Raw genomic sequence first — 27,371 nt, forward strand, 5'->3', positions numbered from 1 at the left:
GTATTCTAGGCTGCATGTTTTTCTCGTTAATGCTCTGAATATATCATGCTAGTTCTTTCTGGCCTGCGAGGTCTCTGTGGATAAGTCTGCTGCCAATCTAATATTTTTACCATTGTGTGTTACAGACTTCTTTTCCCGGGCTGCTTTTAGAATTTTCTCTTTGTCACTAAGACTTGTAAATTTTACTATTAGGTGACAGGGTGTAGACCTATTTTTGTTCATTTTGAGGGGGGTTCTCTGCACCTCCTGGATTTTGATGCTTGTTTTCTTTGCCATATTAGGGAAATTCTCTCCAATAATTCTCTCCAATATACCTCCTGCTCCCTTCTCTCTTTCTTCTTCTGGAATCTCAATTATTCTAATGTTGTTTCATCTTATGGTGTCACTTATCTCTCGAATTCTTCCCTTATGGTCCAGTAGTTGTTTGTCCCTCTTTTGCTCAGCTTCCTTATTCTCTGTCATTTGATCTTCTATATCACTAATTCTTTCTTCTGCCTCACTTATCCTAGCAGTAAGAGCCTCCATTTTTTATTGCACTTCATTAATAGCTTTTTTGATTTCAACTTGGTTAGATTTTAGTTCTTTTATTTCTCCATAAAGGGCTTTTATCTCTCCAGAGAGGGTTTCTCTAATATCTTCCATGCCTTTTTCAAGCCTGGCTAGAACCTTAAGAATTTTTGTTCTGAACTCTAGATCTGACATATTACCAATGTCTTTATTTATTAGGTCCCTAGCCTTTGGTACTGTTTCTTGTTCTTTCTTTCTTTCTTTCGTTCTTTCTTTCTTTCTTTCTTTTTTTTTTTTGTTTTTGTGGTGAGTGTTTCTGCCTTGTCATTTTGTCCAGATAAGAGTATATGAAGGAGCAAATAAAATACTAAAAGGGTGGCAAAGACATCAGGAAGATGTGCTTTAACCAAATCAGAAGAGACCCCAAATCATGGGGAGGATAAAGGGGATAAAAAGAAGTTCAGAAAAAAAAATTAAAGAAAGAAAACAAATAAAGAAATATATATATATATATATATATATATATATTACATAAACTAGTTAAAAAATGTTAAAAAAGAAAAGAGCAAAAGTTAAAAAAAAATTAGCAATAGAAAAAAAATTAAATAATAAAATTAAATTAATCACAAGACTAAAGAATCATGAGGAGAAAGTCATGAGTTCCGTGCTTTGATTTCTCCTCCTCTGGAATTCCACTGCTTTCCTTGGTAGGGGAACTTGGTCTTGGCTGGATTTCTTGTTGATCTTCTGGGGGAGGGGCCTGTTGTAGTGATTCTCAAGGGTTTGCCCAAGGCAGAATTGCACCACCCTTTCCAGGGGCCGGGCTAAGTAATCCACTTGGGTTTGCTTTCAGGTGCTTTTGTCCTCTGAATGCTTTCCGTAGAGTTCCAGAGGACAGGAATGAAAATGGTGGCCTCCCAGTCTCGAGCTCAGAGGAGCTGAGAGCTTGGGGCCCCACTCCTCAGTGCGCCCTCAAAGAAAAGAGCCCAATCACTTCCGTATCCCTGGCCTCTGGCTGCGCTCTGAGATCACCCAGCCTGCGACTGGTTCAAAGTAACCCCGAGCTGAGAGCTCACTCCTCAGCTCTGTCTCTGTAGCCGGCTTCCCTGCTCTAATATCTGTGAGCTCTGCGACACTCAGACACCCCCGATCCTTCTGTGACCCTGCGGGACCTGGGGCCACGCTGACCCTGCGTGGGCTTCACCCTGGTTTAGCCTCTGGAGCGACGTTCCCTCAGTGGAGCAGTCTTTTAAAAGTCCTGATTTTGTGCTCCATTGCTCTGCTGCTTGCTGGGAGCCAGCCTCTCCCCCTGTGGTCTATCTTCCTGTCGCTTTGTATTCATTTCTCTGCTGGTCCTACCTTTTAGAAAGTGGTTGTTTTTCTGTTTCTAGAATTTTTCTTCTTCTCTTCTCTCTCCCATTGGATTTGTAGGTGTTTGCAATGGTTTGATAAGCTATCTAGCTGATCTCCTGCTACCTGATGTAGTCTCAGCCTGCTACTTTTCTGCCATCTTGACTCTTCCTCCTGTTGAGCACTTTTTCATGTGTCTGTTGTCTATTTGAATATCTTCCTTGCAGAAATGTCTGTTCATATCTTTTTTCCCGTTTATTGATTGGATTATTTGTTCTTTAGGCATTGAATTTGATAAGTTCTTTATAGATTTTTTGATACTATCCTTTTATCTGACATGTTATTTGCAAATATCTTCTCCCATCTTGTTGGTTCTCTTTTGGTTTTGCTGTTTCCTTTGCTGTGCAACAGCTTTTGATCTTGATCAAGTCCCAATAGTTCATTTTTGTCCTTGCTTCCCTTGCCTTTGGCAGTGTTTCTAAGAAGAAGTTGCTGTGGTCGAAGAGATTGCTGCCTGTGTTCTTCTCAATGATTTTTATGGAATTCTGTCTCACATTTAGATCTTTCACCCATTTTCAGCCCATTTTTGTATGTGATGTAAGGAAACGGTCCAGTTTCATTTTTCTGTATGTGGTTGTCCAGTTTTCCCAACACCATTTGTTGAAGAGATTGTCATTTTTCCATTGGACATTCTTTCCTGCTTTGTAGAAGATTAGTTGACCTTAGAGTTGAAGGTCCATTTCTGGATTCTCTATTCTGGTCCAATTATCTATGTGTCTGTTTTTGTGCCAGTACCATACTGTCTTGATGATGACAACTTTGTAATAGAGCTTGAAGTCTTGAATTGTGATGCCACCAGCTTTGGTTTTCTTTTTCAACATTCCTCTGGCTATTTGGGGTCCTTTCTGGTTCCAGAAATTTTTAGGATTATTTTTTCCATTTCCTTGAAAAAAGTTGATGGTATTTTCATAGGCATTGCATTAAATGTGTGGATTGCTCTAGGTAGTACAGACATTTTCACAATATTTGTTCTTCTAATCCATGAACATGAAATCTTTTTCCACTTCTTTGTGTCTTCCTCAATTTCTTTCATGAGTATTCTTTTTTTAAAAAAGATTTTTTATTTATTTGACAAAGAGAGATCACAAGTAGTCAGAAAGGCAAACAGAGAAAGAGAGAGAGGAGGAAACAGGCTCCCTGCCGAGCAGAGAGCCCGATGTGGGACTCGATCCCAGAACCCTAAATCATGACCTGATCTGAAGGCAGAGGCTTAACCCACTGAGCCACCCAGGCACCCCTTTCATGAGTATTCTATAGTTTTCAGAGTATAGATTCTTTGCCTCTTTGGTTAGATTTATTCCTAGGTATTTTATGGTTTGGGGTACAATTGTAAATGGGATCAACTCCTTAATTTCTCTTCTTCTGTCTTGTTGTTGGTGTATAGAATGCAACTGATTTCTGCACACTGATTTTATATCCTGACACTGAATTCCTGTATGACTTTTAGCAGTTTTTGGGTACAGTCTTTTGGGTTTTCCATATAAAATATCATATCACCTGCAAAGAGTAAGAGTTGACTTCTTCTTTGCTGATTCAGATTTCCTTTATTTGTTTTTGTTGTCTAATTGCTGAGGCTAGGACTTCTATGTTGGAATAGCAGTGGTGATAGTGGACATGCCCACTGTGCCCACTGTGTTCCTGACCTTAGGGAAAAGGCTGTCAGTTATTTCCCACTGAGAATGGTATTTCCTGTGGTTTTTCATAGATGGCTTTTATGATATTGAGGTATGTACCCTCTATCCCTATACTGTGAAGAGTTTTGATCAAGAAAGGATGATTTACTTTGTCAAATGATTTTTCAGCATCTATTGAGGGTATCATATGTTTCCTGTTCTTTCTTTTATTAATGTATTGTATCTCATTGATTTGCGGATGTTGAACCAACCTTGCAGTCCTGGGATAAATCTTACTTGGTCGTGGTGAATAATCCTTTTAATTACTCTTGAATCCTATTGGCTAGTATTTTGGTTGAGATTTTAGCACCCATGTTCATCAGGGATATTGGTCTGTATCTCTCCTTTTTGATGAAGAGTCTTTGCCTTGTTTTGGGATCAAGGTGATGCTGGCCTCATAAAATGGGTTTGGAAGTTTTCCTTCCATTTCTATTTTTTGGAACCGTTTCAACAGAGTAGGTATTAATTCTTTAAATGTTTAGTAGAATTCTCCTCGGAAGCCATCTGGCCCTGGGCTCTTGTTTGTTGAGAGATTTTTGATGACTACTTCAATTTCCTTTCTGGTTTTGTGTCTGTTCACATTTTCTATTTCTTCCTGGTTCACTTTTGGTAGTTTATATGTCTCTAGGAATGCATCCATTTGTTCCAGATTGTCTAATATGCTGGCATATTGTTGCTCATAATATGTTTTTATAATTGTTTGTATTTCTGTGATGTTGATTGTGGTCTCTCCTCTTTCATTCATGATTTTATTAATTTGGGTCCTTTCTCATTTATTTTTGATAATTCTGGCCAGGGGCTTATCAGTCTTAATTGATTCTTTCAAAAAACAAGTTCCTGCTTGTGTTCATCTGTTCTACTGTTCTTTTGCTTTCTGTTTCATTGATTTCTGCTCTGAGCTTTATTATTTCTGTTGTTCTGCTTGCTTTAGGCTTTATTTGGTGTTTTTTCTCCAGCTTCTTCAGTTGTAGGGTTAGGTGGTATATGAGACCTTTCTTGTTTCTTGAGAAAGGTCTATATTGCTATATACTTTCCTCTCAGGACCACCTTTGCTGCATCCCAATCATTTTGAACAGTTGTGTTTTCATTTTTATTTGTTTCCATGATTTTTTTGTTTGTTTGTTTCCACGAATGTTTAAAATTCTTCCTTAATTTCCTTGCTGACCCATTCATTCTTTAGTAGGATGCTCTTTAGCCTCCATGTATTTGAGTTATTTCCAGCTTTCCTCTTGGGATTGAGTTCTATTTTCAAAGCGCTGTGGTCCAAAAATATGTAGGGAATGATCCCAATCTTTTGGTGCCAGTTCAGACCTGATTTGTCGTCCAGGATGTGATCTATTCTGGAGAATGTTCTATGTGCACTAAAGAATGTGTATTCTGTTACTTCAGGATGGAATGTTCTGAATATATCTGTGAAGTCCATCAGTGTGTCATTTAAAGCCATTATTTCCTTGTTGATCTTTTGCTTAGGTATCTGTCCATTTTATGGCAGGTGGGGTGTTAACTTCCCTTACTATTACTGTATTATTATTGATATGTTTTCTTGATTTTGTTATTAATTGGCTTATATAATTGGCTGCTCCCATTTTGGGGATATAAATATTTAAAATTGTCAGATCTTCTTGTTGCACAGACCCTTTGAGTATGATATAGTGTCCTTCCTCACCTATTACTATAATCTTTGGCTTAAAATCTAATTTGTCTGATATAAGGATTGCCACCCCAGGTTTGTTTTGATGTTTATTAGCATGGTAAATCGTTTTTCACTCCCTCACTTTAAATCTGGAGGTTTGGTTGAGTCTAAAATGAGTCTCTTGTAGACAGCATAACAATGGGTCTTGTTTTTTTAATGCATCCCGATACCCTGTGTCTTTTGATTGGGACCTTTAGCCCACTTACATTCAGGTAACTATTGAATGATATGAATTTAGTGCCACTGTATTGCCTGTAAGGTGACTATTATTGTATATTGTCTCTGTTCCTTTCTGGTCTACATTACTTTTAGACTCTCTCTTTGCTTAGAGGACCCCTTTCAATATTTCCTGTAGGGCTGGTTTGGTGTTTGCCAATACTTTTCGTTTTTGTTTGTCCTGAAAGCTTTTCATATCTCTGATTTTCAAAGACAACCTAGCTGGATATAGCATTCTTGGTTGTATATTCTTTTTGTTTATTGCTCTGAATATATCATGCCAGTCTTTTCTGTTCTGCCAGTTCTCTGTGGATGGGTCTTCTGCCAGTCTAATGTTAGTCTAATTATAGGTTAGACTATAGTCTAGTTATAGGTTATGGACCTTTTATCCCAAGCTGCTTTCAGGATTTTCTCTTTGTCTCTGAGACGTGGAAGTTTTGCTAGTAGATGATGAGTTGTTGACCTATTTCTATTGATTTTGAGCCCCTTCTGTGTCTCCTGGATTTTGATGCCTCTTTCCTTCCACAAATTAGGGAAGTTTTCCACTATAATTTGCTCCACTATACTATCTGCCCCTCCCTCTCTTTCTTCTTCTGGGATCCCAATTATTCTAATATTGTTTTGTCTTATGGTATCACTTATCTCTTGAATTCTCACCTCTTAATCTAGAAATTATCTCTTTTTTTCCCTCAGCTTCTTTATTCTCCATCATTTGGCCTTCTATATCACTATTTCTCTCCTCTGCCTCATTTATCCTACCAGTTACAACCTCCATTTTTTTTTAAAGATTTTATTTATTTGACAGACAGAGATTACAAGTAGGCAGAGAGGCAGGCAGCGAGAGAGGAGGAATCAGGCCCCCTGATGAGCAGAGAGCCCGATGTGGGACTTGATCCCAGGACCCTGAGATCATGACCTGAGCCAAAGGCAGCGGCTTCGGCTGAGCCACCCAGGCGCCCACAACCTCCATTTTTATTGCACCTCATTAATCACCTTTTTTATTTCAACTAGGTTAGATTTTATGTCTTTCATTTCTCCAGAAAGGGATTTTCTAGTAATCTTCTATGCTTTTTTCAAGCCCAGGTAATATCTTTATAATCATCATCTGAAATCTAGTTCTGTCTGTATTGATTAGATCCCTGGCAGTTGGTACTGCCTCTTGTTTGTTTGTTTGTTTTTTGAGATGAATTTTTCTGTCTTGCCATTTTGTCCAGAGAAGAATAAATGAAGGAGAGAACAAAATGCTAAAAGAGTAAAAATTACCCCAGAAAAATATACACTGAACAAATTAGAAGACACTCAAAACCAGGAGCAAAAGGAAGGGGGGTGTAAAAAAAAAAAGAATATGATCAGGCCAATGAATAGAATAGAGCAACACGCTAGATTTTGGGTGTATTTTGATCTGTAAGAAGAAACTGCCTCCCAAAATTTTAAGGAAAGAAAAACATATATATACAAAAATAAAAGTAAATGCAATGAAGGGATGGGATATAACTGTAAAGATGAACATTTAAAAATTTTTAAAAGGGAATTAATAAGAAGTTGGTTGAAAAAAAAAGAATATTTTAAAACAAAACAAAAAAAAAAAAAGGAAAAGAAAAGAAAATGGAGAGAGTGTGATCAGGTGGGAGACTACAACAAAGCCATATACTAGATTTAGGGTATATTTTGTTCTGTTAGAAGAAACTGTATCCCAAAATTCTAAAGACTGAAAAACTTTTATATATGTACAAAAAATCAGGTTAAATATAATAAGGGATAGAATATGACTGTAAAAATGAAAATTAAAAAAGATTTTAAAAAAGGAATTGATAAGATGTTGCTTGAAGGAGAGAAAAAAAAAGGGAAAAAATACAAAAAAAAAAAAAGAAAATTTTAATAATTAACTTTGAGAGACTAAAGAATCATGGGGGAAAAGCCATGAATTCTATGTGTTGCTTTCCCCTAGCTCTGGTATTCTGCAGTTCTTCTTTTCTTTTCTTTTTTTTTTTTTTTTATGATTTTACTTATTTACTTGACAGACAGATCACAAGTAGGTAGAGAGGCAGACAGAGAGAGAGGAGGAAGCAGGTTCTCTGCAGAGCAGAGAGGCTGATGTGGGGCTGGATCCCAGATCATGATCTGAGCCAAAGGCAGAGGCTTCAACCCACTGAGCCACCCAGGCGCCCCCTGCAGTTCTTATTGACTGGTGAACTTGGTCTTGTCTGGTTGTTCTTGCTGATCTTTTGGGGGAGGGCCCTGTTGTAGTGATTCTCAAATGTCTTTGCCTGAGGTGGAATTGCACCACCCTTGCTGGGCCAGGCTAAGTAATCTGCTCGGGTTCACTCTCAGAAGCTTTTGTTCCCTGAATACTTTCCATACAGCTTTGGAGGATGAGTGGAAATGGCGGCCTCACAGTCTCTGGCCCCAGAGGAGCTGAGAATTTGGGACCCACTTCTCAGTGAACCCTCAGAGAAAGGCAGTCAATCACTCCTGTCTCCCTGGTCTCTGGTCACACTCCATGCTCATCATGCCTGTAACCAAGCATTTCTATCTCTGGCACAGGACCCTGTTTGGCATCTCAGTGAACCCTCAGAGAAAAGCAGTCAATCACTCCTGTCTCCCTGGTCTCTGGTCACACTCCGTGCTCATCATGCCTGTAACCAAGCATTTCTATCTCTGGCACCGGACCCTGTTTGGCATCTCCAAACCCAGCAGATTCCTGCAGCATGCTCCCATGCCAGTCCTCTGAGAGGTGGAAGGAGGTGGTCTCCCCAGATCTGTCACTTGTGACGTCCCTGCTCAAAGAGCTGTGGTCCTCCTGTGCCACAGATCATGGTTTATGACAACCCTGAGCTGAGTTCACTCCTTGGCTCCATCTTTGCAGCCAGTTTCCCTGTTCTGAAACTTGGGAGCTCTGCCACACTCAGGCACACCCAGTCCTTCTGTGACCCAGAGTGTCCTGAGACCACATTGTCCCAGTGAGGATTCCACCCCCAAGATAGCCACTGGAGTGATATCCCTCAGCAGAGCAGACTTCTAAAAGTTCTGATTTTGTGCTCCTCTGTTCTATCACTTGCCGTTAGCTGGACCCTCCCCCCGTGGTCTTCCCAAATATTGCCTTTTACATCTTTGCACATCCTGCCTTCCAGAAAGTGGTCACTCTTTTGTTCCTATAATTGCTGCTATTCTTTTCTTGGATCTCCTGTTGAGTTTGTAGATGTTCAGAATGGTTTGTTAACTATCTAGCTGAATTCCTGGGATCAGATAAAATTTCGGTCTCCTCCTCCTCCTCCTCCATTTTGCTCCTCCTTCCAAAAATTCTACTTTAAATGCAGACTAATACTTATTACTTCCTTGACACAGTTTTGAGTACTAATATCTCAATGCAAAACCTTAAATCTTATGTAGTTCTTTTTTTTTTAAAGATTTTATTTATTTATTTGACACAGAGAGAGAGAGAGAGATTACAAGTAGGCAGAGGCAGGTGTGGTGGGGGGGGGGAAAGCAGGCTCCCCGCTGAGCAGAGAGCCCGATGTGGGGCTCGATCCCAGGACCCTGAGATCATGACCTGAGCTGAAGGCAGCGGCTTAACCCACTGAGCCACCCAGGCACCCCAATCTTATGTAGTTCTTAAAAGAACCATCTTTTAGAACAAGTAACATAATAAAAATTTAGTTTTATTAATACTGAAAAACAAAACATTAAGGGTGAAGGTTGAGATTAGAAATTTGGAGTTGATGTAGTTAGTAAAGAACAAACAGAGTCAATAATTTCATGTGAACTTAGAGTGAACAAGCTTTTTAACCTAGTAAGGAATTACTTTTAATGACTTTTATATGCACAGTTTTAATACACTGGTAAAAATTTAAGCCATTCTGTAGTAGATGAAATAGGTGATAAGATGAAATAGATGGTAAGAAAAGTAAATACAATATAGCTAAAACTTATTTTAACAAACTTGGAAGGGAAAAGAAAAATGCTAATTAAATGAATAGAGGGCATCATGGTTGAGTAAAGTGATTTTTCTTCATAATTATTTACTTATTCAAAGATACTAAAGAGCAACCAAGAGCAGGCAGAATCTATTGAGAATTCAAGCCCTTAAAATGTGGGTGGGATTTATGTTCATATTTACTTAAGGGTTAGTCTATGATATGAGGCCAGAATAGCTAAAGGAAAAAAAAGTCTTACTAGCTGGTCATTTCAGTGGAGAGAGTTTGAGATTTCTAGGTGCAGATTAAGGAAGAGATTCTGAAAAATATGAATCTACAGGTAGGAAACCCCCAAATCTTCATATAAACTGTTGCTGGATTGCAAAGTCAGAGGTGACTTCAAGGAGATTATGGACAGCAGGAAATACATGGCTGAAAAATCTTAACAGAGATTTTAGCTGCTACTAAATTAGATTGGATAAAAGTAAAAATAGTTCACCATACTAAGTGTGCTGGAGAAATTGCAACTTTTATGTATACTTCTGGTGAAAATGCAGAATGATAAGCTACTTTGGAAAAGTTTGACAGTTTGTTATTTTATACTGTTAATCATTCATCTGACATATGACTCAGCCATTTCACCCTTAGGTATTTGACAAAACAAAATAAACATATGTATACATGAAGATTTGCACATGAATGTTCATGGCAGGTTTATTTGTAATAGCCACATACTGGAGACAACTCTGAGGTCCAGCTTGGGAATGAATAAACAAACTGTAGTATATCTATGAAACGGAACATTACTCAGCCATAAAAATGAACAAATTATTAATATACTCAATAACATGGATGAATCTCAAAATAATTTTTCTGAGTGTAAGATGCAGGCAATCAAACAGTGGTACTGTATTGCATTTATATAAATTTATGTAAATTGAAAATTAATTCTTGGTAACAGAAAGTTAATCAGCAGATGCTCCCTGAGGAACAGTGGGAGGGGTTATAAAGGTCAAGAGGAAATTTGGAGGAATGGAAATAATATGTTATGTTATCTTGATGTGGCAGTAGTTTTATAGGTGAGTCCGTATGCCAAATCTTACCATATTCTACTGTAATTATGTGGAGTTTGTTGTTCTTCAATTATACCGCCAAAACTTTTTGTTTTAATATTTTTTTAAAGATTTTATTTATTTATTTGACAGAGAGAGATCACAAGTAGGCAGAGAGGCAGGTAGAGAGAGAGAGAGAAGAGGAAACAGGCCCCCTGCTGAGCAGAGAGCCCGATGCGGGACTCGATCCCAGGACCCCGAGATCATGACCCGAGCCGAAGGCAGCAGCTTAAACCACTGAGCCACCCAGGCGCCCCTGTTTTAATATTTTTATATTCTCTGCTAAAACACATGCTACTTACCTAATTCAGTCTTTACTCACAGCAAAATTTAATTTTCCTGGGGGAATCAAAAGTCAGTATTGGTGATTGGACCATGGAAGATCCTGCTTTGAAATATTGAAGCATGGAGAGGTTGTTTCTCTGTTTCCATAATTCTAATATAGTAATTCATATGAAAACACTAATTTATGTGAAAGTTTTCTCACCCAGTGTGTTATTGCCAAAGCTGAAAGTGAAAAATGGTAGCACACCATTTTTGGCGAGAATCTAGGAGATAATTTAACTGCCATTATTGATTATTTTATTGTCAACCTTTATATATTCACTACTAACAGTAACGTGTATATTCAGTGTTGAACAATCAATCCAGCCTAAACCTACCTCCCAGGTTATTAACTCTGGAGCTTAGTCATTGACATAGATTGGAAAATCTAGGAGCCTGGGAAATTTAAGGGGCCAAGAAGAGGTTTCTGACACTCTTGGTGACTTGTTCTCTGATTTTCTTTAATAAATACTCTGCCTTGGTTACCTTGAGAGAGATTTTTGTGGTTTTCATTTTCAATCAAGGAATTAGTAAAAACTTAAATTTTGGCTACATTGTATATTGAAATTTATTGTATTTTAAAGTATATGGACTCTCCAAGAATGAAGACTGATAAGGAGTATCCAATACAAAATACAAAGCAACTAAACAGATAGAGGATCATTGACAAGTTATTCAAGAGAAATGGAAATTCAAAATTAGAAAATGATACCTAGACCTTTCCTAAATGTAAATCTTTTAAAATAAATAAAATAATTTCTTATTTTCTCAACAATATGAAATACTAATTGCATACGAGGAGCCCAATTTTGAATGTCAGTTCTCAAAGAGTACAGACTCTAGGATGTAGTTATCCAAAGAATTATTTGGTCAGAGGAGTTTTCACAAACTCACCAAGAGGTGTTCTTGCTCCAAGCTTTACAGCTAATGCCCAGGATACTTAACCTGAAGGGCAAATCCCACCATAATCTAAATCCTCAGGAAACTCCCTCCTCATGTACTTCTGAATAAAGAGTTCAAACAACCCCAAGCACTTAAAGGATGCTTTTCTAAGCCTAGAATTTTTAAAGGTCTTCTTTGACAATGAATCCTTACCCATCTGTTTACTTTTTGTCAACACCAAGAAATCGACAATGTATTTATTTTCTAAACAATATGCTTTTTTGCCTAAAATTAGCCATCCTTCATTATGATCTAGTAAATATTGTATTTTAATATTAACTAGCTTTAAAATATTAATTTTCACACAATTATGAGAGAGGTATACATTGCATTCCATATTTTCCTCGGTGAAAAATTGTAAAGGAAAAATATATGTTTTTCTTAAAGAATCAGTATTAGAGCCCAAATCAAAATTCAAGAATCCACCACAGGTGATCGTATCCTTAATAACACTCTGTCTTGATAAAAGAAAAATTGTTTCACAGATGGAACCAGGGACTAATAAGTGAATTTAATGGTATAGAAATTCCACCAACTTTACAAAAATTATGCATAAAAACTTGGTTTGCATTGTCAGTTCAGATAGTTCTTACATTTTGTATGATGGTATTTGTTTAGCTTACTTAAGGTGTTTTTATGTAATGTACATATCCTAACAAATCTGCCATAAAAAATAGCACAAGGGACATTATGTACATTTTTATAGTCCAAAAAATAAAGCTTAAAAATGTCTGGTGATGCCCATGACATATTTATTTAGTAGCAAAGCTTCAGATCTACTAACTTTCAAATGATCAGATTTTAGTTTTCCAAGCCTTTCTTATTTTAGTTTGAAAACTTTGACATATACTGTTAATATCCAGGGAACCAGTGCTTGGAAGCGATTATTATATAATCTCTATCCATATTTTACTTTTCTCTGAAGATCTTGGAACTACTGACAAAATTACTTTTTTTTTTAATTTTTCTCACAATCTCCCTGCAAAGTAGGTTGAATGAAGTGACAAGCCCCATTTTCAAGTGTGGACATTCAAGGAGGTGATTTATGACTTTGTTCCAGTCTGAGATCTGGCCTGGGAATTGCACTGGGGCTCAAGATTTGAAACAGCAGCCTCTGTAGCAGTACCTGTATGGATCTTGGTACTGTGGTCCCACAGGTGTGGCCATTAGAGGTAGGGCCATTATGTACTAAACTGCTGATAAGAGCCCTCTGCTAGCAACACAGGTTTATCCATTCAATCCCTTTAAGAATTACTTTGTTTTTTATTTTTTTAAAGATTTTTTATTTATTTGAGAGAGAGAGAGCATGAGCAGTCGGGAGGAGCAGTGGGAAATGTTGAAGCAGACTCCACACTGAGCAAGGAGCCTGATGGAGGGCTCCATCCCAGGACCCTGAGATCCTGACCTGAGCAGAAGGCAGATGCCCAACTGAGCCACTCAGGTGCCCCCATTTCCATGTTTTAAAGATCACCTTGTTATTAATTAGATAATTCAAATTGTTTCTTAAGGGACATGTTGGGGAGGAAAAGGAGAGTTGATATTTCACACAACCTTTATCAATTATCAGAGGAATGTCTATCCTTTGACATTGCCTCAAAAATACAAAAATTTATGCAGTATGTGTATGTGTGTGTATTTATGTATTAAAAAGTTTTTCTCTGGAATTGTAATTTTCACTGAGAGGATAAATTTCCAAATTTAGCATTTAAATTGACTAGATTAAAATTTTATTCTCCAAAGTGCATGCACGTGTGTTTGTGTGTGCAGGATCATACAGTCATACAGGCTGAACTGTTTGTGGAAATGGATTTTTTCTCCTTTCTCTCACGTTTTAAAACAGCTCACTTGAGTGAGGCAGGGACTGCCAGCTCCTTGGATCATAATTCTCTCTGTGCAAGTGCTGTCTGACGGGGCAAGAGAGAACTGGCTTTGAGAAACTGCAGGCTCTTTCTCATCTTTATCATTCTACATAAACTAGAAGAATGACAGAGAAAGAGGAGAGGGAAGAAGAGGAGACAGAAAAGAAGAGGAGAGAGAGACACACAAAGTCAGTCAGAGAGTGGGGGAGCAGGAGAGACTCAGGCAGGAGGACTGGAAGGGAGAGGGGAGAGAGCTTTCCATTTAGCAGCACCTGAGAAAACACCCACCAAATTGAATTTTTTTTTTTTTTCCCATCCCTCTGGTCCACCTGCTTTTGGCTTTTGTTTTGATTGTACTCAAACGAGCTTTAGTTATCTGTGCTGGCTACCTCAGCTGTGACAAATTAAAATTAGGCCACTGTTTATAATTCAAAGTATGTGTAAAAAACAGAGGAGATTGTTTTAAAGGTAATGACATTTAATAAAGAAGACAAGACAGAGATGGCTTTCTTGAACAAAATGACATTTTTAGTTATTTTCCTGTCTTGAACTATTTCCCCTGAAGGCACCTTTTAGCTCAATCAGTGGAGAGGGAACTGAGAGAATCCTAAACATCCCCAGAGGTCTCTATTGATTATGCAGACAAGTGTCTTTTCAAGAGGTTTGTCACTTGTACGCAGGGTGAACATGCCTTAATTATTCATTGACTCCTAAAGTTTTACCCAAACTATGTGTCAAATAAATAATTTTCCCCTTGCTTTAATTGTATGGAGAGTTCACTTGACTATCAATCTTCAAAAGATTGCTCAACTTCAGGTTTGATTTTAATTTCTAAATGGCTGGGTTAAACTTGCCCTTTTATATGGTCTTACAGAGCATAGAACACTGGTTATCCTTAAAGAGTAAGCATTAGTTCCTTTTGTTTTCAGATACCTTGATATATATGCCATTGGGGATTCCTACCCTAAGAACATGGGGTACAAGCCTGTCATAAAATCCAAACTTTAAAGATATAAATATGGTAGATTTGCCCTAAAAGTCAGATTTGTACCTTCAGTCTACCATGGAATTTATAGTACAAATATATCCTTTTTTTTCTCCACGTGTTCGTTTTAAAATAAGAAATGGTAGTCTCTTGAGTTCTAGAGTTTCTGTAAGAACAACAGAAGGAACTCTCAACTAATGTTTAGTATCCATATGCTTCCCTAAAGTGACCAGATGTCCTGCATTTGTCAAGGGGGATGGGGAATTGTGTTGGGTTTTTTCCTCCCTCCTGATTATTTCCTTCAAGAGTCTATCATGGATACATTTTGTGCCTTCATTGGCCCTCCCAGCAATTCTTATTTGTGCCTTGCTCTAAGAACATCATAACTGATAACCTACTGCTTCTGTACTTGAAACTTCCTATGGGGGAAAAAGGTTTGCTGGGTTTTGTGTGTGTGTGATTCTGTAGTTTATTGTGCTAAAAAAAACCTTATACCAGAATTCTCATCCTTCCTATAGAGTCATAGGTAAATCCTGTTTTACAGACTCCAGCATACATTTTAAATCTTTCCTTAAGTATTGAACTTAAGTAATAAAAATGTGATCTCTTTATACAATAAATAATGTCAGGAAAAATTATCCAGGATTTGGAAATAGAAGAAAGATTACTGGACATCCTTGGAATGGAGTGCTTGGTGTTGTCGGTCAGACTCTTCAAAGATTATCAAATTCTTAAAGGGTCTGCACCTTTGAGTAACTTTCTATTGATTAGGTCAGGTGTTGGCAAACATTGTAGTGTCTGAGTCCCATTACATTCTTAAAAATTGGGGGCCCAGAACTTTTGCTTATATGGGTTTTATCTATTGATATATACCATACTATAAATTAAAACTAAGACAATAAAATATATTGTAAAATAATAAAAAATATTTTTCTTCACTTATTTTAAACAATAATAAATCCACCACCTGTTAATATGGAACCCTACTTACTTTTATGAAAAACAGTTTTCCAAAATAAAATGTCTAGGAGAACAGCATTTTTTCACAATTTTGCAAATTTCTTTAATATCTGGCTTAACAGAAAACAACAGGATCCTCATTTTGCTTCTGCTTTCAAATTGTTGCAATCTGTTGTTATATATATAATATATATTATATATATAATATAATCTAGCCCCACTCAGATATGTAGTGAGAAAAAGGAGGAGTATTTTAAGAGCTCTTTCATGTAATTGTGGATGTTTTGTTTGATATTATACCAACAATATCAAAGTTGACAAGTGGTAGCTTCTTTTTTTTTAAATTATTTATTCATTTGACAGACAGATCACAAGTAGGCAGAGAGGCAGGCAGAGAGAAGGGAAGGGAAGCAGGCTCCCCGCTGAGCAGAGAGCCAGATGCAGGGCTTGATCCCAGGACCCTGAGATCATAACCTGAGCTGAAGATAGAGGCTTAATCCACTGAGCCACCCAGGCACCTCCAAGTGGCAGCTTCTTAAAAGTTAGTTGCAGTGTGGAATCTGAAACCATACCAATGAACTTTTCGAACTGTTCCTTTTAAATTCATTGTCCTACCTTGCACTTCAAATGGAAAATTTCTGATATTTGATCATATATCATGCATTGACCACTTGGAAAATATTGATTGTGAATATAGACGGCTTTTTAAAATGTTGATATCCAACATTAAAAAAAATCAAATCCATTCATATCACTACCAGAGAAATCAGATATTTTTGCAAGTTAGATGGTCCAAGGGAAGCACATGTGAATTGTGGAGAATAACTTTAAAATGTACATGCCATTGGACCCAGGGAGCCCTCTAAAATATATTTTCTTAAAGGGATCATGGCACAAATATGTAAAATTAGGAAAAGTATAAGCACAAGGGTATTCATCATGTTGTTTCTAATAGAGAAAGATCAGAAATAACCAAATTTAGATTTCCTTAATAGATAACTAGTTAAATAAAATACAGGACTACAAAAAAACAGATTATTTTACAACCATTAAGATATTCTTTGTGTGTGTGTGTATATATATATATATATATAAATTTAATGGCATGAAAAGATGTATATGCTCTACTGTAGAGTGAAAAATTTTGTTATAAAATTTTTGTTATAAAAGCATGATGGCATGATCATATTTACAGAACTTTTGTGTTCATGTTGGCGTAGTGGATAGATATGTAAGATATATAAAAAGAGGTTTCAAAGGAGATTCTTCAGAATCATAAATATCTCTGGGTAGAGAGATCTGGAAGCATTGGGGTTTTTTTTTTTTTGGTAGTATTTTGATTGTTTAATTTTTGTTAAAAGAAGCATGTATACATTTTTATAAAGAAAACAATAAGGTTATTTTCTTTCTAGAAAATGAAAGCTTTTTTCCTAAAATTAGAAAATGTGCATGTGTTTTAGTTTGACACTCAGTGTTAGTAAGAGTTACTTGTGTAAAATAGGTGCTGCTTATGAGCTACTAGTAGAATTGTCTTCCAGAGAAGTATAAAATTCTTAAACTTTATGTATTTGCTAATGTAGGCAGTTTACCTCTATTATTAGATCCCATAGAAATACTCAGAGATATCCTTAAAGACCTGTGTAAAACATAAATGCCAACAATAGGAAATAATTTGAATGTATTTATGACATATGCATTGGGTAGACTACCATGAAGAGGACACTGTGACTCACTTAGACTTTTGCCTGTTACAGTGGCTGGAGTTGCTTGCTGCTGCAATTTGGGTAAAGAAGGAATAGGAAGTTGAGAAGGTGGGGGTGGGGGTGGCATAAGGATTTCTTCCTTTCTTTTCCTTGCTGCGACTTTGACCTCCACTCTTCTTTTCTCTACTTGCTACCACCTGGTGGTTAGTGGTCCATGATTCTAGGTATCACTTAGAATGACAGGTCCATGTTTCTAAACTTTTCTTACAATATTTTATTTTTGAAACTCAGGAATAGTATTTCAGAAAACATTAAATCAAGAAAGAATAATTTTTAACCAATTATTTTACATTATAAAAAGGTATACAAATGAGTGTGGGTATGCCGGAGATATTCATAGATACCATACATTTTCCATCCAGAAAAGAGAAAGAATTAAATATTTAATAGTTGTATGTCTTTCTTTTAAAAATATAATTTTTAAATTTTTGCTTGTAAAACTACTGGAAATTATTTTAAAATACATTTCCTAAGTACGTTTAAGACATTTTTTGAATAGTTTTTCTCTATATTCAGTTTCAGGTTCTGTTCACTTAGGAGCACCCACAATAGAATCTAAAGAGCCCTCAATCTGTGATCCGAGAGACATGGGTTCTCAGGGCTGATGGTTAGAAAAATTCCTCATGAGTGAAATTAAATAGCTTATCTACAGGATCTCTGATTCTTTCTCCAATTTCATTGTAAAAAAGAAATTCCCCTTCTGTACCTGTCTTTTTCTTTAAAGTAGAATTCTATAATCCCAGGTTGACAGATATAAAATGTGTTTTGTAAACATATGTTTGTGTTTTTTTAATAAGCAAAGGGTGTATATTACCTTGCTAATAAAAAATTGTCAGTCTTTAGTATTAGAATGTGTTCTTTAAACCAAGACCAGCGCTGAAGACAGGTATTATTAATGCATTGACAGAAGACATTGATTTTGACTTGGCTATGCCAGTACAGGAGGAAAAAAAAATAGAACATATAACATTTAAAAAGCAAAGAAGAACATAATTTTTCATCTTAATCATAACTTCCATCTTGGTCTTAATTTTTCATCTTAATTATGAGATGATTTTTAAATTGTCCTAAAATATTCCTATCCTCATTTATAAAAAGACAATTTCACTATCCCTGAACAATGTCAGGTTTTATTTTCTCTGTAGTCCCATTTTGTTACTATGTTTAATGATTAAATCTAAAAAAACTTTATATAGCTATCTCACTGAAAGCAAATATGAAAAGCAGCCACCACAAAAAGAACAATAAAATAGCTGTCTCTCATTAAAGAAACTAGTGTGTGAAAAATTCCGTTTTAGTTTCTTGGCGTCTGTGATAGTGTTTGTGTGGATTTTTTCTTTAAAGATTTTATTTACTTATTTGAGAGAGAGGGAGCATGAGTTGGGGGAAGGGCAGAGGGAGAGGAACAAGCAGATTCCCCTCAGAGCAGGAAGCCCAGGCCTATCAGGGAAGCCCACATCAAGCAGGAGCCCCATGCCCAGTGGGAACACATGTCCAGCTGATCCCAGGACCCCGAGATCATGACTTGAGTCAGATGCTTAACTGAGTGAGCCACCCATGCGCCCTATGATAGTGTTTTTGTTGTTTAAGTTACAGACATGTGGGGAGGATTTAAAGTGATGTAAATTGGGGGAAAAAATTCATAGGATTTGGGGTTTGGTTCATGTGGATTCACCCACTCTAGTTTTATTTATGTTAGGTTTCAAATGCATCCAAAATTTCTTAACAAGGCCTTATATTACTGCCAATGTTTGCATGGCTTAGAGTGTGAACTATTTTTATTCCCAAGGACAAAAAAAGCAAGAATTACGTATTTCTAAGTACTCATTGCACATCAAATGTGTAATGATATTTTCAACACTTCAAAGAGCTGCCTTTGTGGTATATGAACCTGAACATACTGAGCTAAAAGGTTGGTTTTATAAAATTTTAGTGTTAGTAAAGTGGAAACAAACTTAATTTTTGTTCCATTGACAAAAATAAGACTACTTATTATGAATAAATGAAAAATTATACACTATTTTCATAAAATGTTAAATTTTACCTGTCTTTATATGCCCTAAAAGAATCTGAATACTGGGGCACCTGGGTGGCTCAGTTGTTAATCATCTGCCCTTAGCTTAGGTCATGATCCCAAGGTCCTGGGATTGAGCTCTGCATTGGGTTCCCACTCTGTGGGAGACCTGCTTTCCCTCTCCCACTCTCCCTTCTTGTGTTCCCTCTCTCTTTCAAAAAAGTAAATAAAATCTTAAAAAAAAAAATACTCTGAATACTCTCCAGGAAATAATTTTTCCAAAATGTGCTTTGTTTTATATTCATGCATGTGGATGGGAGCATGCTTTTTTGTTATTTCTAATACTTTTGCCTTTATATTTTAATACCAAACTACATTGTCTTTTAGCTTTATCTCTTATCTTTTGTCTCTTGTAAATTTTTATTGATTTGTTTGTTTGTTTTAAAATCAATTAACATATACCGTATTACAAGTTTCAGAGGTAGAGTTCAGTGATTCATCAGTCTTATGTAATACCCAGTGCTCATTTTCTGTTACAACATTTTACCGAAGTTCATGCAACTTTCTCCAGTGTAATGGAATGATGTGGAGAGGGAATTCACAATGAATTCATTATATTTATATTTACATATTAGCACTTTATATTTACATAGTTATTTACATATAATGTTTCATTGTTCATCAAAATAATTCGATTGTGCAAATATTACCGTGAACAGATGGATAATGCTATAGCCCAGAGAGATTAAGAGTTGATAGTTAAGTGGTGAATTTGAAAAAAGCATCCAATTCTCTTGACCTCTTGTCCAATGTTCTTTTCACTACCACACTGAGGAAGGGGATCATTAATTCAGATACTGGAGACTATTCTGCTGATATGGATCCTTGATCATAATTGACCTAAATCATTCTGATCTACAACTGTTTAAATTAAAATTCAACAAATAAGTGCTCAGCTTCACTTTATGCTGCCTACAGAGACTCGGCCTTGGAGGGCCTGAAAAGGGAATCTATTGCTCAGAAAACAAAGAAAAGTTTTTATTGGATTGAATTAAAGTGATTCATTTCTTTTTTTCTTCTTTAAAGATCTTTTCATTGATTGTTATTTGAAAAAAATCCCTTGGGAAATGCCTCATAAATGAATAAGGTTGATTTTGTGATAAAACTAAGTTCTGTAACTTACCTTTTTTTCTCCTTCGCAGTGCTTGGGACTCCCTCTTCGTGTCTACTTTTACTTCATCTATAGATGCGTTACCCCAAGTGGCTGTTCTCATTCCTTCCACCCTTTTATCTCTGTTCTGCTCACTTAAGGTAAGCTTAGTGCAAAGATACATTTCAGCCTTGTGGTGGGGTATTTAAAGTCAAGATTTAAAGAATAAAACAATGTATTTAACATTCTTCCATTATCAATTCTGACTTTATAAGCATATATAGAGCTGAGAATATTTTTATTTTAGTGAAATTTTTAACCAATTCCTTCATGCTCTTTTTTTTTATTTTTTAAAGATTTTATTTATTTGACAGAGAGTGATCACAAGTAGGCAGAGAGGCAGGCAGAGGGGGGTGGGGGAAGCAGGCTCCCCACTGAGCAGAGAACCCAATACAGGACTTGATCCCAGGACCCTGAGATCATGACCTAAGCTGAAGGCAGAGACTTAACCCACTGAGCCACCCAGGCGCCCCCCTTCATGCTCTTGACCAAAATTTTTTGAGATTTTACTATTAGTCCTAGGTGTTGAGAATTAAAAGATGATTAAGAATCAGTCCTTGATCTTAAGAACTCCTTAAGTTGAGTATAATCTTCCAATTTGAGTCTCTTGGTTTATTTATTTTTGGCCTATTTCCAGATTTTTAACTAAATTTTTAAAGTAGGTCTTTGATTTAGCCATCACTCTGTGACTCGGAAACTCCATACAATGGAATTTCACTGATGACATTATATTGGGAGCAAAGGGATGGGTCAGATAGATTGTGAATACTTCAGGGGTAATAAAGGCAACCTTAAAGAAGAATTGATTGCTTACACTGATTAAAGATTATCAAATGTGTTAGGCTTAGAATTTGAAAAGCCATAATTAACTATATATGAAAAAAATTATAATTAATTTTCTGACATTCAATCTGACTGGTTTCTTTTTTTCTTTTTCAAAATTGATTTGAATTTCCTGGCCTCTGTCACTACAAAACCTGTCTCTTTTTAGTTCAGAGTGATATCTTGAAGAGCTTTCTATAAAGTATTTCATGCACTTATCAATACTAAGGGTTTTCTTTATAAGCATTTTTTTTAAGTTAGCTGATTAAATATTAAAATCTTACCTAGCTGTGAAGTAGGATTTTTTTCCCAAGATTTCCAAAGCGTGCTTATTGAAAACAGTGAAACTACATTTCATTGGCAAAGAGATTTAAGGATTTGAATCTTTAATAAAGAATTGCTAAATGCTTTAGTTCATAAATTGTTTATGAGTTAACCAGCACTCTCCTCCCAAATCTGTTACGCTTGAGTGTAAGGGCTGATTCTCTGCTTAGAGTATGCGAGACAGTACAGGCTTCTATGGTTCACGTATGGCTGAAGCCAAGATGAGATGAGAGTGATCTGGACATGTAAAGAAATGCTTACACATTGTTGGCATGTGTCCACTCAAAGTTACTGGGTTTTCACTTGAGAAGAAGTCTGGAAATGTGTTTTAAATGACATTCTATCTTCTCCTTTGCTTGTCTTTTAAAAACCTTGCCTGTCTTTTATGGCTGATGTAACAATAAACTCTTCCAGGAGGACAGGCAGACAAGCACAGGGTTTGATTCTCAGCCAGCTTTGTTCTGACACAGTTGTATGAGTGCCATATTCATGAAGCTCATGCCACTTTCCCGGCCCTCCTACCTCCAGGATTCCAAGTTTTCTTTTCATATAGCCGTGCAGCTTCAGCCCCACCAGCAGGCTGGGTCTTTATCCACCCAACAAAAGAGATATCTACTTGACTCTGGAATGTTAGCATGTCATTCCTAACTATGAAGATACCAAGAATTATGGATCTGGAGATACATATGTAAAGAGCATTGTAATTTTTTTCTTCACCACACATTGGAAGGAATGAGGTATCCTATCTTTAATGTCAAGAGAATGCATTCTTCATTTAAGTATTTGATCAGTTACTACAAAATAATTTGCTGAGCACCATTCACCGTCTCTGTGCTAAGTGCTCCATATATGGAAGACATGTTTTATTTCAAGAGGCCATAGACTCATAAACGATTAGATATGGGACTGGTGACGAGGATATGCCTGAAGATAACAAAAGAGGCAACAGTAAATAACACTGATTTTGGGATGACAAAATTGTAGAAGCAGGAAAAGCTCCACAGAGGAGGGAAGTTTGAAATGAGCCTGTGGCATATTTTTTTTTTTTTTAGACTTCTTTGTATTTGTTTTTTATTGTCTCCTAAAATGAAACATCTTAATTTAACATTCATATTTTTAATCTTACATAAGTGATCTCTTTTAATTCCCATTACAATGTCTGATATGTGTGTGTTATTCCTTTTTACATATGAGAAAATTGAACATCAGAGATTAAATGACTTATTCAAGGTCACACAGCTGGTAATTGGAGAAACTAGAACCAAAAATACTCCCTTGACACCAATTCTTTCATTTATTTCACCAACCCGTTACCTCTATTTGATGGTATTTTGGCTTCATGGTCATAATATTTTATGACTTAAAGTCAGCTCAAAATTGATTATTCAGTTTGATTTTGATCTGCCCAGATGCCCATAAATTCTCCCCTGCTTTTGATTGTAAATATTCAAGTATTTGTATGAAGAAAAATTATACAAGTAATGTTTAATAAGTAATTTTTTCATTTAAATTTTATGTAGTTAATATACAGTGTAATTTTGGTTTCCAGAGTAGATTTCTGTGATTCATGCAATACCCAGTACTCATCAAAAATGCCTTTCTTAATACCCACCATCCATTTGTTCCATCCCCCATCCACCTCCTTCCATCAACCCTCATTTTGTTCTCTATCTTTTAGAGCCTTTTATGGTTTGCTTCCCTCTCTTCTTTTTTTCTTTCCCACCTTCCAATGTTCATCTCTTTTCTTTCTTAAGTTCTACATATGAGTGAGATCATATGGTATTTGTCTTTCTTTGACTGACTTATTTCACCTAGTGTAATATACTCTTGCTCCACCCATGTCATTCCAAATGGCAAAATTTCATTTTTTTTGATGGGTGAGTAATATTCCATTGTGTGTTACACATCTGCTTTCTCCATTCATCATCAGTCAATGGATATTTGAGCTTTCTCCATAGTTGGTCTATTGCTGATGGTACTGCTGTAAACATCTGGGTGCATGTACCCCTTTGAATCTGTATTTTTGTATCCTTTGGATAAATAGCTACTAGTGCAATTGCTCTATTTTCAACTATTTGAGGATGCTCCATACTGTTTTCCAGAGTGGCTGCACCAGTTTTCATTCCCACCAAGGGTGCAAGAGGGTGCCTCTTTCTCTGCATCATTGCCAGAAACTTCTGTTTTTGTATTATTTATTCTAGTCATTCTGACACATGTGAAGTGGTTTTGCATCATGAATTTAATTTATATTTGCCTGATGATGAGTGATGTTGAGTATCTTTTCAGTGTCTGTTAGCCATTTGGATGCCATCTTTTGACATCTTCTGCCCATTTCTTAACTGGACTGTTTGTTTTTTGGGGGGTGTTGAGTTTGATAAGTTCTTTGGAGATTTTGGATACTAATCCTTTAGCAAATAAATCATTTGCAAATATCATCTCCCATTCCATATGTTGCCTTTTAGTTTTGTTGATTGTTTCCTTTGCTGTGAAGAAGCTTTTTATCTTGATGAAGTCCAGTAGTTCATCTTTGCTTTTGTTTCCCTTGCCTCTGGTGATGCATCTAGTAAGAAGTTGCTATGGCCAAGGTCAAAGAGGTTTCGGCCTGTGTTCTCCTCTAAGACATTTTGGTGGTTTCCTGTCTCACGTTTAAGTCTTTCATCCATTTTGAATTTTCTTTTGTGTATGGTGTAAAAAAGTGTTCCAGTTTAATTTTTCTTCATGTTGCTATCCAGTTTTCCCAACACCCTTTGTTGAAGAAACTGTTTTTTCCATTAGATACTCTTTCCTGCTTTGTTGAAGACCACTTGACCATAGAGTTGTGGGTCCATTTCTGGGTTCTCTATTCTGTTCCATTAATCTTTGTGTTTTGTGCCAGTACTATACCATCTTGATGAATATAGCTTTATAATATAGCTTAAAATCTGGAATCATGATGCCTCCAATTTTGTTTTTCTTTATCAGAATTGCTTTGGCTATTCAGGGTCTTTTGTGGTTCCATGCAAAGTTTAGGATTATTAGTTCTAGCTTTGTGAAAAATGCTAGTGATATTTTGATAGGGATTGCATTAAATGCATATATTGCTTTGGGTAGTGTAGACATTTTCACAATGTTTGTTCTTCCAATCCATGAGCATGGAATGCTTTTCCATTTCTTTATGTCCTCTTCAATTTCTCTCACAAGTGTTCTATAGTTTTCAGATTTTTTACTTCTTTACTTAGATTTATTCCTATATGCCTTATAATTTTTGATGAAAATGGGATCAATTCCTTGATGTCTTTTCTGCTGCCTCATTATTGGTGTATAAGAATGCACTATATTTCTGCACATTGATTTTATATCCTGCAACCTTGCTGAATTCACATATGAGTTCTATCAATTTTTTGGTGGAATCTTTCAGGTTTTCTACAGAGTATCATGTCATCTGCAAGTAATGAAAGCTTGACTTCTTCCATGACAGTTAGGATGCCTTTTATTTCATTTGTTGTGTGATTCCTGAAGTTAAGACTTCCTATGTTAAGTAGTAATTGTGAGAGTGGACATCCTTATCTTGTTCCTGACCATAGGGGAAGGACTCTCAGTTTTCCCCATTGAGGATATTAGCTGTGTATGTTTAGTATATGGCTTTTATGATGTTGAGGTATGTTCCATCTATCCCTTCTTTGTTGAGGGATTTTATCAGGAAAGGATTCTGTGTTTGTCAAATGCTTTTTCTGCATCTATTGACAGGATCATATGGTTCTTATCCTTATCTACACCATATTTATTAACATGGTGTATCACATTGATTGATTTGCAAATATTGAACCACCCCTGCAGCCCAGGAATAAACCCAATTTGATTGTGGTGAATAATTTAATAACTATCAATTAATAAAAATAAATAATAGATTAACAATAATTAAATGTACTATTGAATTCAATTTGCTAGTATTTTATTGAAAAATGTTTCATCCATGTTCACTAGAGATATTGGCCTCTAATTCTCCTTTTCAGTGGGGTATTTGCCTGGTTTTGGAATTAAGGTAATGTTGACTGAGTTTGGAACTTTTCCTTCCATTTCTAGTTTTTGGAATAGTTTGAGAAGAATAGGTATTAAATGTATGGTAGGATTCTCCAGGGAAGCCATCTGGCCCAGGGATTTTATTTGTTGGGAGATTTTTGATTAGTGATTCAATTTCTTTGCAGGGTATGGTTCTGTTCAAATTTTCTGTTTCTATCTGTTTCAGTTTTGGTGGTTTTTAAGTTTCTAGGAATTTGTTTCTTCCAGGTTGCCCAGTTTGTATAATTTTTCATAATATTCCCTTATATAATTGTTTGTATTTCTGTGGTGTTGGTTGTGATGTCTCCTCTGTCATTCATGATTTTATCTATTTGGATTCTTTCTCTTTTATTTTTGATAAGTCTGGCTAGGGGTTCATCAAGTTTATTAATTCTTTCAAAGAACCTGCTCTTAGTTTCATTAATCTGTTCTACCGGGTTGGTTTTTTGTTTGTTTGTTTACTTCTGTATCATTTATTTCTGCTCTAATCTTTAATATTTCCCTTCTTCTGCTGGCTTTAGGCTCTATTTCCTGTTCCTTTCCTAGCTCCTTTAGGTGTAAGGTTATGTTGTGTATTTGAGACTTTTCTTGCTTCTTAAGGTAGGTCTGTATTGCAATATATTTCCCTTTTAGCTGCATCTCAGAGGTTTTGGGCTGTCATGCTTTCATTTTCATTTGCTTCCATATATATTTTTAATACTTTAATTCCCTGGTTAACTCATTCATTCTTTAGAAAGATGTTCTTTAACCTTCATATATCTCAGGTCTTTCCAAAGTTTTTCTTGTGGTTGACTTCCAGTTTCATAGCGTTGTGGTCTGAAAATATGCACAGTATGATCTCCATCTTTTTGTACCTGTTGATGGCTGATTTGTGGCTCAGTATGTGATTTATTCTGGAGAATGTTCCCTGTGCACTCAAAAAAAAATGTGTATTCTGCTGCTTTAGGATGAAATGTTCTGAATGTATCTGTTAAGTCCGTCCTGTCCAGTGTGCCATTCAAAGCCACTGATTCCTGTTGATTTTCTGCTCAATCTGTCCATTGCTGTAAGTGGGTATTAAAGTTTCCTACTATTATTGCATTATTATCAATGAGTTTCTTTATGTTTATTAATAATTTATATATTTGGTGCTCCGAGGTTGGGGGCATAAATATTTACAATTGTTACAGACTTTATTTTAAAATTTAGTGTGTCTAAGTATGGCTGTTCTGGCTTTCTTTTGACATCCATTAACATGATAGGTAGTTATCCATCCCCTCACTTTGAATATGCAGCTGTCCTTAGGTCTAAAATAAGTCTCTTATAGACAGCATATAGATGGATCTTGTTTTTTTGTCCATTCTGATACCATGTGTCTTTTGATTTAGCCCATTTATATTCAGAGTGATTATTGAATGATGTGAATTTATTGCCATTGTGTTACCTGGTGATTTTGTATTTCTGGTGATGTTCTCTGGTCCTTTCTAGTCTTTGTTGCTTTTTTTTTTTTTTTCCCCACTTGAAAAGTCCCTCTTAAAATTTCTTGCAGAGCTAGTTTAGTGGTCATGAATTCCTTTAGTTTTTGTTTGTCTGGAAAAATCTTTATCTCTCCTATTCTGAATGACA

Source organism: Mustela nigripes, chromosome 6 (assembly GCF_022355385.1).
Source record: "Mustela nigripes isolate SB6536 chromosome 6, MUSNIG.SB6536, whole genome shotgun sequence".
In the NCBI taxonomy this organism is placed as follows: Eukaryota; Metazoa; Chordata; class Mammalia; order Carnivora; family Mustelidae; genus Mustela; species Mustela nigripes.